Consider the following 13,916-nt stretch of genomic DNA (forward strand, 5'->3'; position numbering starts at 1 on the left):
ACACGTCACTCCGGAGCGAAGATGTCTCGTGAGATAGATGTCCGCCGGAAATTGGCAATAAACATTTGTAATCAGTGGAGGATCAATCCCCTTGGAGGCCCAGGCGGGAATTATAGTTGGGGCCTCTAATTTTAAAAACGATGCAGGATGGAAGGGGGACATTGAGGGGACTTGAAATGAGACAAGGCGAAAAACGCAGTAAGAAGGGGCCTACTCCGCCTACCGTTTGATCCGCCGCTGGGCCGCCCCTAATCATCTTCTTCAAATGGTCCGCCAGGGCCATCACCATCTTCGAATACAATATTGGAACCGGCTATATCCCCACCAACTTCAGTTACCACTGTATCTGAACTTTTAAAAATGGAGCTACAATCATACGTGCGCCAGCTTAGAAAAGCTGTACGTGGTGGAATTTACAACTAAAGCATCTAAGGAACACTTTGCCATCGCATTGGTTCGCTCGCTGTGCTTCCGGGATATTTGTCATGCAACACTCAGTTATACTTCTTCGATCTTAACTTAACTTAACAAAACACTCAAGCACCAGCATTTGGTGGTGAAGTTAATCGCTATTGTTTATCCTGCAGCGGGTATTTATCACACACAATCTCCTAACACGGATGTTCAGTCATACGTATGAACGCGTGTCTGTTCGCGATGAACTGCGCCTTTGCCTCCTTTCACGTAAACCAGGTATTGACCAGTTCCGGAACAAAACACCGACTGCAGGTGAGATGGGTCATGTGTGTTTGTGACGATATCACCGGTAGCACGGAATATACACGGGAGATTGTACTGCAACATCGTGCTACAGGATCCTTAAGGTCAGTGTATGAGACCAACCAGATGATGCGTCCACTACAGTACCCGATCCTGTTTCCACGGGGTGAAGCCGGTTGGACTCATGGTATGTTTAAGATACGTCGCCGAGGAAGACAGCCGAGACCATCGAGCACGGGGACAAACACAGATAGTGGTGCGTCATCAATGAGAATGATCCCCAGATGGAGCCGAATGCAGAGGAAAATTCATCCAATCAAATTACTCCACGTAAATATGCCGCGTATATATTGCATATCCTGGCGGGAGATCGCTTATTCTCTGATGCATTGTAAGGGGTAATCACCTGTCATACATTTTGCAATACAGAATGAGCGAGTTACTTTAAGCGAGTTAAGTTGTGAATTTCGATTTTTTTGTTTATTTATTATTTATTATTATTACAATCCACGTTTAACATTGTGTATCCCATTAAACAAACAACGCAAATTTTATATAATAATAATAATTTGTGTTATGCACAGTCGGTTAGATGTGCATAGCTTTCAGCTTTTGAAAACTAAAATGCTAGGTCAAGTTTTTGTGTTGAAACACTACCTCCATGATCATTCGCTCACGTCGATGTTTTAGGCGATGAACAAATATTAACGGTTGATTTCTGTGGTGAGCTTCTACTTACAGAACTATTTCAACAATTGATTATGTTTTAAGCATTCTTTGATCCATTAGGTGCAGAGCCACGAGAGTTGACAAAATACTGACAAATTTTTCAAATGACCAAATCAACTGGTCAACTGTGAAAACCACTATAACATAGCCGCGCTTGTCAGCCATCTTGTGTCCGCCATCTTGTGTCCGCCATCTTGTCCGCCATCTTGGCCGCCTTCTTGGCCGCCATCTTGTGTCCGCCATCTTGTCCGCCTTCTTGGCCGCCATCTTGGCCGCCATCTTGTGTCCGCCATCTCGTCCGCCATCTTGGCCGCCATCTTGTCCGCCATGTTGTCCGCCATCTTGTCCGCCATCTTGTGTCCGCCATCTTGGCCGCCATCTTGTCCGCCATCTTGGCCGCCATCTTGTCCGCCATCTTGTTCGCCATCTTGTCCGCCATCTTGTGTCCGCCATCTTGGCCGCCATCTTGTCCGCCATCTTGTCCGCCATCTTGGCCGCCATCTTGGCCGCCATCTTGTCCGCCATCTTGGCCGCCATCTTGTGTCCGCCATCTTGGCCGCCATCTTGTCCACCATCTTGGCCGCCATCTTGTCCGCCATCTTGTTCGCCTTCTTGGCCGCCATCTTGGCCGCCATCTTGTGTCCGCCATCTCGTCCGCCATCTTGGCCGCCATCTTGTCCGCCATCTTGGCCGCCATCTTGTCCGCCATCTTGGCCGCCATCTTGGCCGCCATCTTGTCCGCCATCTTGTCTGCCATCTTGTCCGCCATCTTGTGTCCGCAATCTTGTCCGCCATCTTGGCCGCCATCTTGGCCGCCATCTTGTGTCCGCCATCTTGTCCGCCATCTTGGCCGCCATCTTGTCCACCATCTTGGCCGCCATCTTGTCCGCCATCTTGTCCGCCTTCTTGGCCGCCATCTTGGCCGCCATCTTGTTTCCGCCATCTTGTCCGCCATGTTGTCCGCCATCTTGTCCGCCATCTTGTCCGCCATCTTGTCCACCATCTTGGCCGCCATCTTGTCCGCCATCTTGTCCGCCATCTTGGCCGCCATCTTGGCCGCCATCTGGCCGCCATCTTGTGTCCGCCATCTTGTCCGCCATGTTGTCCGCCATCTTGGCCGCCATCTTGTCCGCCATGTTGTCCGCCATCTTGTCCGCCATCTTGTCCACCATCTTGGCCGCCATCTTGTCCGCCATCTTGTCCGCCATCTTGGCCGCCATCTTGGCCGCCATCTTGTGTCCGCCATCTTGTCCGCCATGTTGTCCGCCATCTTGTCCGCCATCTTGTCCGCCATCTTGTCCGCCATCTTGTCCGCCATCTTGTATCCGCCATCTTGTATCCGCCATCTTGTACGCCATCTTGTCCGCCATCTTGTCCGCCATCTTGTCCGCCATCTTGTCCGCCATCTTGTGTCCGCCATCTTGTCCGCCATCTTGTACGCCATCTTGGCCGCCATCTTGTGTCCGCCATCTTGTCCGCCATCTTGGCCGCCATCTTGTCCACCATCTTGGCCGCCATCTTGTCCGCCATCTTGTCCGCCTTCTTGGCCGCCATCTTGGCCGCCATCTTGTCCGCCATCTTGTCCGCCATCTTGTGTCCGCCATCTTGGCCGCCATCTTGTCCGCCATCTTGGCCGCCATCTTGGCCGCCATCTTGTCCGCCATCTTGTTCGCCATCTTGTCCGCCATCTTGTGTCCGCAATCTTGTCCGCCATCTTGGCCGCCATCTTGTCCGCCATCTTGTCCGCCATCTTGGCCGCCATCTTGTCCGCCATCTTGTCCGCCATCTTGGCCGCCATCTTGGCCGCCATCTTGGCCGCCATCTTGGCCGCCATCTTGGCCGCCATCTTGTGTCCGCCATCTTGTCCGCCATCTTGTCCGCCATCTTGTCCGCCATCTTGGCCGCCATCTTGGCCGCCATCTTGTCCGCCATCTTGTGTCCGCCATCTTGTCCGCCATCTTGTCCGCCATCTTGTCCACCATCTTGTCCGCCATCTTGTCCGCCATCTTGTCCGCCATCTTGTGTCCGCCATCTTGTTCGCCATCTTGTCCGCCATCTTGGCCGCCATCTTGTCCGCCATCTTGTCCGCCATCTTGGCTGCCATCTTGGCCGCCATCTTGTCCGCCATCTTGTCCGCCATCTTGTCCGCCATCTTGGCCGCCATCTTGTCCGCCATCTTGTCCGCCATCTTGGCCGCCATCTTGGCCGCCATCTTGTCCGCCATCTTGTCTGCCATCTTGTCCGCCATCTTGTTTCCGCCATCTTGTCCGCCATCTTGTCCGCCATCTTGTTCGCCATCTTGTCCGCCATCTTGTCCGCCATCTTGGCCGCCATCTTGTCCGCCATCTTGTGGCCGCCATCTTGTCCACCATCTTGTTCGCCATCTTGTCCGCCATCTTGGCCGCCATCTTGTGTCCGCCATCTCGTCCGCCATCTTGGCCGCCATCTTGTTCATTATCTTGTATCCGCCATCTTGTCCGCCATCTTGGGTCCGCCATCTTGTCCGCCATCTTGTCCGCCATCTTGTCCGCCATCTTGTCCGCCATCTTGGCCGCCATCTTGTCCGCCATCTTGTCCGCCATCTTGTGTCCGCCATCTTGTCCGCCATCTTGTCCGCCATCTTGTCCGCCATCTTGTCCGCCATCTTGTCCGCCATCTTGTCCGCCATCTTGTGTCCGCCATCTTGTCCGCCATCTTGTCCGCCATCTTGTCCGCCATCTTGGCCGCCATCTTGTTCGCCATCTTGTCCGCCATCTTGTTCGCCATCTAGGCTGCCATCTTGGCCGCCATCTTGGCCGCCATCTTGTCCGCCATCTTGTCCGCCATCTTGTCCGCCATCTTGTGTCCGCCATCTTGTCCGCCATCTTGTCCACCATCTTGTCCGCCATCTTGTCCGCCATCTTGTGTCCGCCATCTTGTCCGCCATCTTGTCCGCCATCTTGTGTCCGCCATCTTGTCCAACATCTTGTCCGCCATCTTGTCCACCATCTTGTGTCCGCCATCTTGTCCGCCATCTTGTCCGCCATCTTGTCCGCCATCTTGGCCGCCATCTTGTTCGCCATCTTGTCCGCCATCTTGTCCGCCATCTTGTTCGCCATCTTGGCTGCCATCTTGGCCGCCATCTTGTTCGCCATCTTGTCCGCCATCTTGTCCGCCATCTTGTTCGCCATCTTGGCTGCCATCTTGTCCGCCATCTTGTCCGCCATCTTGTTCGCCATCTTGGCTGCCATCTTGGCCGCCATCTTGTTCGCCATCTTGTCCGCCATCTTGTCCGCCATCTTGTCCGCCATCTTGGCCGCCATCTTGTTCGCCATCTTGTCCGCCATCTTGTCCGCCATCTTGTCCGCCATCTTGGCCGCCATCTTGGCCGCCATCTTGTTCGCCATCTTGTCCGCCATCTTGTCCGCCATCTTGTTCGCCATCTTGTTCGCCATCTTGTCCGCCATCTTGTTCGCCATCTTGTCCGCCATCTTGTCCGCCATCTTGTCCGCCATCTTGTCCGCCATCTTGTTCGCCATCTTGGCTGCCATCTTGGCCGCCATCTTGTTCGCCATCTTGTCCGCCATCTTGTCCGCCATCTTGTCCGCCATCTTGGCCGCCATCTTGTTCGCCATCTTGTCCGCCATCTTGTCCGCCATCTTGTTCGCCATCTTGTCTGCCATCTTGGCCGCCATCTTGGCCGCCATCTTGTCCGCCATCTTGTCCGCCATCTTGTCCGCCATCTTGTGTCCGCCATCTTGTCCGCCATCTTGTCCGCCATCTTGTCCACCATCTTGTCCGCCATCTTGTCCGCCATCTTGTGTCCGCCATCTTGTCCGCCATCTTGTCCACCATCTTGTGTCCGCCATCTTGTCCGCCATCTTGTCCGCCATCTTGTCCGCCATCTTGGCCGCCATCTTGTTCGCCATCTTGTCCGCCATCTTGTCCGCCATCTTGGCCGCCATCTTGTTCGCCATCTTGTCCGCCATCTTGTCCGCCATCTTGTTCGCCATCTTGGCTGCCATCTTGGCCGCCATCTTAGCCGCCATCTTGTCCGCCATCTTGTCCGCCATCTTGTCCGCCATCTTGTCCGCCATCTTGTGTCCGCCATCTTGTCCGCCATCTTGTCCGCCATCTTGTCCGCCATCTTGGCCGCCATCTTGTTCGCCATCTTGTCCGCCATCTTGTCCGCCATCTTGGCCGCCATCTTGGCCACCATCTTGTCCACCATCTTGTCCGCCATCTTGTCCGCCATCTTGTCCGCCATCTTGTCCGCCATCTTGTCAGCCATCTTGGCCGCCATCTTGTCTGCCATCTTGTGTCCGCCGTCTTGTCCGCCATCTTGTTCGCCATCTTGTTCGCCATCTTGTCCGCCATCTTGTCCACCATCTTGTCCGCCATCTTGTCCGCCATCTTGGCCGCCATCTTGTGTCCGCCATCTCGTCCGCCATCTTGGCCGCCATCTTGTTCATTATCTTGTATCCGCCATCTTGTCCGCCATCTTGGGTCCGCCATCTTGTCCGCCATCTTGTCCGCCATCTTGTCCGACATCTTGTCCGCCATCTTGTCCGCCATCTTGTGTCCGCCATCTTGTCCGCCATCTTGTGTCCGCCATCTTGTCCGCCATCTTGTCCGCCATCTTGACAGCCATCTTGTCCGCCATCTTGTGTCCGCCATCTTGTCCGCCATCTTGTGTCCGCCATCTTGTCCGCCATCTTGTCCGCCATCTTGTCCGCCATCTTGGCCGCCATCTTGTCCGCCATCTTGTGTCCGCCATCTTGTCCGCCATCTTGTCCGCCATCTTGTCCGCCATCTTGTCCGCCATCTTGTCCGCCATCTTGTGTCCGCCATCTTGTCCGCCATCTTGGCCGCCATCTTGTCCGCCATCTTGGCCGCCATCTTGTCCGCCATCTTGTTCGCCATCTTGTCCGCCATCTTGTCCGCCATCTTGTCCGCCATCTTGTCCGCCATCTTGTCCGCCATCTTGTCCGCCATCTTGTCCGCCATCTTGTCAGCCATCTTGTCAGCCATCTTGTCCGCCATCTTGGCCGCCATCTTGGCCGCCATCTTGTCCGCCATCTTGTCAGCCATCTTGTCCGCCATCTTGGCCGCCATCTTGGCCGCCATCTTGTGTCCGCCATCTTGTCCGCCATCTTGTCAGCCATCTTGACCGCCATCTTGTCCGCCATCTTGGCCGCCATCTTTTCCGCCATCTTGTGTCCGCCATCTTGTCCACCATCTTGTCCGCCATCTTGTCTGTCATCTTGTCCGCCATCTTGTCCGCCATCTTGTCCGCCATCTTGTCCGCCATCTTGGCCGCCATCTTGTGTTCGCCATCTTGTCCGCCATCTTGGCCGCCATCTTGGCCGCCATCTTGTCCACCATCTTGTCCGCCATCTTGTCCGCCATCTTGGCCGCCATCTTGTGTCCGCCATCTCGTCCGCCATCTTGGGTCCGCCATCTTGTCCGCCATCTTGTCCGCCATCTTGTCCGCCATCTTGGCCGCCATCTTGTGTTCGCCATCTTGTCCGCCATCTTGGCCGCCATCTTGTCCGCCATCTTGTCCGCCATCTTGGCCGCCATCTTGTGTCCGCCATCTCGTCCGCCATCTTGGGTCCGCCATCTTGTCCGCCATCTTGACAGCCATCTTGTCCGCCATCTTGTGTCCGCCATCTTGTCCGCAATCTTGTGTCCGCCATCTTGTCCGCCATCTTGTCCGCCATCTTGGCCGCCATCTTGTCCGCCATCTGGTGTCCGCCATCTTGTCCGCCATCTTGTCCGCCATCTTGTCCGCCATCTTGTCCGCCATCTTGTGTCCGCCATCTTGTCCGCCATCTTGTCCGCCATCTTGTCCGCCATCTTGTGTCCGCCATCTTGTCCGCCATCTTGTCCGCCATCTTGGCCGCCATCTTGTCCGCCATCTTGTCCGCCATCTTGTCCGCCATCTCGTCCGCCATCTTGGTCGCCATCTTGTCCGCCATCTTGTGTCCGCCATCTTGTCCGCCATCTTGTCCGCCATCTTGTCCGCCATCTTGTCCGCCATCTTGTTTGCCATCTTGTCAGCCATCTTGTCCGCCATCTTGGCCGCCATCTTGGCCGCCATCTTGGCCACCATCTTGGCCGCCATCTTGTCCGCCATCTTGTCCGCCATCTTGTCCGCCATCTTGTCCGCCATCTTGTCCGCCATCTTGTCCGCCATCTTGTCCGCCATCTTGGCCGCCATGTTGTCCGCCATCTTGGCCGCCATCTTGTCCGCCATCTTGTCCGCCATCTTGGCCGCCATCTTGTCCGCCATCTTGTCCGCCATCTTGTTTGCCATCTTGGTCGCCATCTTGGCCGCCATCTTGTCCGCCATCTTGGTCGCCTTTTTTGAGGGGAAGGGGGGAGGGGGATGGAAGATGTTACCTCTTGAGCAACATGCTCTCCTGGTATCGGAAATCTGAAAACAGCTGGTTTGTATGAAAAGTTAGTGTATAAACATTGCATACCTTACGGCGCATTGCATTGCAAGTTGATTGCATACCTTCCGGCGTAGTACCAGGAGCTACCTCTTCCGTGGATGCTTTCCTGGTACTATACATTCAAAAACTGGTAGTTTTCGATGAAATTTTACACGACCAACGGGAAAGTTAATGTTTAAAAATTACATACCTTTCGGCGGTTTTCGACCAAAATTGCTGTACAAGGTGCTACCTCTTCCGTGGATGCTTTCCTGGTATTGGGTATCTGAAAACAGCTGGTTTTGTATGGAATTTCGTACCAGCCGACGGAAAGTTGGAGCGAGATGAAGGATGCTTTCCGTTTTATTGATATTACTTATTAGCGATCGTTCTCACGTGTTTGACAGTATGCAATAGCAATTGTGATGGGCAGATTTGTCCCAAGCTGCAGATGTCACCTCTGGAAAAAACATGCTCTCCTGGTATCGGGCATCTGAAAACAATAGTGTGCGCGGCAACAGTATAGTGGCTTTCACAGTTGCCCAGTTTATTTGGTCATTGGACAAATTTGTCAACTCTCGTGGCCCTGCACATATTAATGTGAATTTCGATCGTTCGCTTGATTTTCGCGTATTAAGTTTGATGCTCCAAGTGGAGATCGGTTGTCTGTGCGTCAAGAAATCCAAGAATTTCTGGGCCGATCTCTTCGCTCATTGTGAAGACACTTGCGATAATTTCGTCACATTTATACTTGCACATTTACATTAGTATGAAACACACTACGTGCTCTTCAGGCACAATTTGATAGTCAGTAGCAAATTATAGGGATACAACACCACAAAGCACTCACTAATTTTTCTCAAACAAACTGAGTTTTAAATGCAAAAAAACGAGATCGCTTTCAGCACGCACGACAATGTTTTAGCCAGACTACTATGATAGGTTCTTCACTGAACACATTGTTTTTATATCAATGCATACTTGATTTCTTCAAGTATCTTTTTTTGTGTTCTTTTTTTAATTTAGATCAACGATTTCGCGGTGATGATCTTCAACCGTATGGATTTAGAATTGGAAATTTTAGAACAATTTCAGTCTAACAACGATGCAAATGTTACCGAGATTACAAAAATGTAGTTTGAACAGTATTCTACAAGGGGATATGATGAAGTGTTTGGACAGTTTGGGATGGGTGGACATAAGCTGGACCTACAATCCAGCTTCGATTAAGTAATAATGAAGAAAGACAGAAATGGTATTCCAAGAACCATGAGGTATCAAATATCAAACGGAAAAGAGAGTTCTAATGATTGCAATATGATTTTATTCATAATCTATGACAATGCTAGCTATGTCGTAGTACACTGACCGATTGTGTCGGTTATAACATCATTACCGGCTTGCAAACTTGCAGAAATTGTGACAATCGAAATACTAAACACAATACTCCACCACAATACTGTTCCGAAACACGCAGGCTGGACATTTTGACGGTTCAATCGGTGAGAGAAAACAATACCACATCACGAGTATCGCAATGGCAATTGCTGGTGCTATACCGGGCCGATATAGCTAATCAAATAGAAACAAATGTTTTATATAACCAAGGATATATAAAATCCAAGGATATTTTCGATCAATTTAGTATCTTTTTAATTAGATTTTGTGCTATAAATTAACTATGCTGCTAAATTTCCAAAAATCGCACAATCGGCACAAGTTGTTTGGGGCCCCCAACACGGCGAGGCCCTAGGCGACCGCCTACTCCGCCTACCGTTTGATCCGCCGCTGTTTGTAATATATTTTTTAGTTCACCAGTTCTCGAAATCTTCGGAGTAACCGTTCACAGTAAAAGCAGTGAACAACATACTTCAACAACAGACAGACGGCACTGGTGAGATATTAGCGACTAAACATGATATCAGGATCTTAATGGATAATGAGGCCTATTCTATACTGCATAAAACCAAATTGTGTCCGTATTTTACCGTTCATGGACATAGAATACTCCAATCCCAGCTACCCAATCAAGGTAATTGCGTTAGGTTAACGACCAACTCCAAAGAAATTGAAATTCATTACTACAGGACTTGCTGCTCAACAAAGTGTCCTCCGGAAGTTGTTGCTCTCGTCAGTAAGTGTGATGCGCAGAAGTATGGGATAACTGAGCCTTCCGTCGTGCTAAGATATTACTGGAGGAAATAGCTTCAACCCTTCTTAGAAAGATGGTCAAACTTCGAAAGAGGGACCTCATACAGTAAATGCGAGTCCAAAACGGAAAACAGTTGGTCTTTAAGGCCCCGAAAACTTCAATGTTTTGAGTGGTAATTGTATAGTGGTTTGACCATCTGTTATTAAGGATTTGAGTCCAATTATAGTAGGTGTTGACGCTGCTAGCCATAAAATGAAACATTTCAAAATGACAGTTGTCAAGTTCCAACAGACAGTATAAACGGAGGGGAGAGCTAGGGCCACGGCTGAACATGGAGACTGCAGGGGGAGTAGCGAAAAGAAAGCTAAAAAGGAAAGACGCGTTCGACCACTATTTTGAGTTGTCTATTTATATTTGTTTCTTACTTGCTATCCGGTTGGAGAAATAAATCAGTGAAAACTTCAAAATGGGTCTTTCGTTTGTTACAAAAGTAACAAATTTCTCAAAATAACGAAATGCAGTTTTCGAAAGAGCTTTCTAAAACGGTGTGGTGATCCACAGACGCTACCAATACAACGATAGACGCAAAACTACTTCACGGTCAGAACGCGTCCTTTGTGCGGCAAAAAGATACGGTGCGACGTATAGAAGAGTGCTTGTGCAAATTACGGCGTGGTTCGATTTGCAGGAAAGTGAATTGAATAGATAGTGAGTGTTGAAGAGAGACTAAAGTGTACGGTAACGTGAATTGAACATTAAAAAACAAAATGGACGATCAGCCGACAAAAAGCGGCCATGATGCCGAGGATAATGGTGTTGGTGAAGTGACGCCAGAGAATAAAGGTGCGATTCCAAAGCTTTCCAAGAAGAAGCTGTTATTCCAGGACGAAAGCGACTATAGTGATGGTAATAGTCGACGTGTAACGCGAAGCATGCACAAGCAGCAAGCGGAAAGTGGAATAAGGGGAAAGCTGAAACCCGCACCAATTTCTTCGAAAAGTGTTGAAAGTTCTTCTAGTGAAGAAGAAGTAGAAGAACAGTCAAATAAAGAACATCGACGTGTTAAGTACGAAAGTGACGGTAGTGTTGGTAAAAACCGACGCGTAATGCGCAACACGCGCAAGCAACACGCGAAAAGTGGAAAAAAGAAAATGGTGAAACCTATACCAAGTTCTTCGGAAGGGAGTGAAAGTTTTTCTAGTGAAGAAGAAGAAGAAAAACAGCCGACCAAAGAACAGCGACGAGCTCGGCGTGGAATTTCTCAGAAATTGCCTGTGTTCGATGGAAAGCCTGAAGACTGGCCGAGGTTTTACGGTGCATTTAATGCATCAAACAAAGCATGCGGTTATACGACAAGTGAAAACCTCGTGCGGTTGCAAGATTGTCTTAAAGGTCCGGCACTGGAACTAGTTCGAGGAAAGCTAATTCGACCGGAATCAGTACCACTGGCTATTGACAAGTTAAGACAAGTATACGGAAGAACTGAGCTTATTTTGCGCAATTTGCTAACGAAGGTGCGCGAAACAAAAGCTCCTAAAGCCAATGAAATGACAAGCTTCTTGCCGTTCTCCAACGCGGTTGAAATACTTTGTGAACATCTAGAAGCTTCGCAACTTGAATACCATCTCCACAATCCGCTGTTGATACAGGAATTAGTGGAAAAGCTTCCAGACGCGGACAAGCGAGCTTGGGCGCGCTTTAAACGAGGTCATCACTCTACATCGCTGAGAACCTTCACGGATTTCCTGAACGAAGTGGTGTCTGAAGTCCTCGAAACCACCTTAGAGATCAGTGAATATATGCCTCAATCTTCGAAAAAAGATGCACGTAAGAAGGAAACGGTGATACATCATCAGACGGCGCAACCAGAGAGAAAACCTTGCCTTGCGTGTGACAAAACGGATCATCGCCTGCGTAACTGTTCTGTTTTTAAGGAATCAACACTAAAGCAGAGGCAAGAGCTCGTAACGCAACACAAACTATGCAAGCTGTGTCTTAACGGGCATAAAGGAAAGTGCATGGTGCCATCGAGATGTAATATAGGGGATTGTAACCAAATGCATCACCCTCTTCTGCATGAACAGGTAGGATCTATAAAAATTGACGGTACTAGTGCGCATGTGGATGCAAATGGAAGTATGTTATTTCGCGTGGTTCCGGTAGATGTTTATCATAATGGCATAAAAATAACTGTTCTTGCTTTTCTTGATGAAGGGGCATCTGTAACATTGATAGAACGTCGTTTAGTGGAGCGTCTTGGGGCGGACGGTGTCCCAGAAGACCTGACTATGCGGTGGACGGCTGGCATTGAACGAGTGGAGAAGGGGTCACAGAAACTAAGCTTATCAGTATCATCCGTAGGTTCAACAGAGCTACAGCTATTGAGGGATGCGCGCACAGTCGAAAGCTTAGATCTTCCACTTCAACGATTAGATCCGAACAAATTGAAAGAACGCTACACACATCTTCAAAAAATTCCTGTGCCATCGTATACGGGTAGACCAGAGATCATGATAGGACTTAACAACATTGATATGTTCACACCCTTAGAAGTTGTTTCCGGAGAAGAAAATGACCCTATTGCAGTGAAAACGAAGCTGGGTTGGGCTGTTTATGGCTACACAAAGTCTGGTGCAACAAATAACAACATCGGGTATCATAATTGCATAACCAATGAAGACCTGTATGAGCTCATAAAAGAACAATATAAATTGGAAGAATCCGTCACCACAACTGCCAGTGAATCCATTGAAGACAAAAGAGCGAAGGAGATTTTAGAACGCACAACCAGACGAGTGGGAGAGCGATTTGAGACGGGACTGTTATGGAAAGAAAAAGAACGAAATTTTCCAGAAAGCTATTCCATGGCGATAAAACGCTTTAAGCAACTCGAAACGAAACTGATGAAAACTCCTGAACTACACAACAACTTATGCCAGCAAATAGAAGAGTATCAACGAAAAGGTTATGCCCATCTCATTACATCGGAGGAGTTACATAACACACCATCCAACAATGTCTGGTATTTGCCGATTAATGTAGTATTGAATCCCAAGAAACCTGGCAAGGTAAGAGTCGTATGGGATGCAGCTGCAACCGTGAAAGGAGTGTCACTCAACACCGAGTTACTTAAAGGCCCGGATCTGCTTGTTCCCCTCATGCAAGTGATCATTGGTTTTCGAGAAAAGAGAATCGCGTTTGGTGGAGACTTGCGTGAAATGTTCCACCAGATCCAGATACGGGCAGAGGACAAACAGTCTCAAAGATTTGTCTTCAGAAAATCTACAAATGAGCCGATGGGAACCTATGTGATGGACGTGGCAACATTTGGAGCGGCATGCTCACCTTGCTCAGCGCAACACATTAAGAATAAAAATGCAAGCGACTTCAAAGATCAATTTCCTGAAGCAACCGAAGCAATCATAAAGCGACACTATGTAGACGACTATTTTGATAGTACCGATACGGTAGAACAGGCCATACAACTGGCGAAAGAGGTCACTCTAGTGCATCGTAAAGGAGGATTTGAAATTCGCAATTGGGTTTCGAACTCAATAGAATTCCTCGAAAGCTTTGGAGAAACAAAGGAATTAGTCCCAATACACTTCAATAAAGATAAAGAGACCTCCAACGAAAGGGTATTAGGCGTGATATGGGATCCAAGAGAGGATATGTTATCTTTCTCAACTTTGATGCGAGACAATTTGAAGCCGTACATCGAAGAGATGGTTGTGCCTACGAAGAGAATTGTAACCAGCTGTGTTATGGGTCTTTACGACCCTCTGGGCTTAATTTCGCTTTTCACCATTCATGGCAAGATCCTCATTCAACAGCTTTGGAGGTCAAAATGTGATTGGGATGACGAAATAAATGAAGACGCTATAGCTCTATGGCAC

This window comes from Anopheles moucheti, chromosome 2 (genome assembly GCF_943734755.1).
Source record: "Anopheles moucheti chromosome 2, idAnoMoucSN_F20_07, whole genome shotgun sequence".
Lineage (NCBI taxonomy): Eukaryota > Metazoa > Arthropoda > Insecta > Diptera > Culicidae > Anopheles > Anopheles moucheti.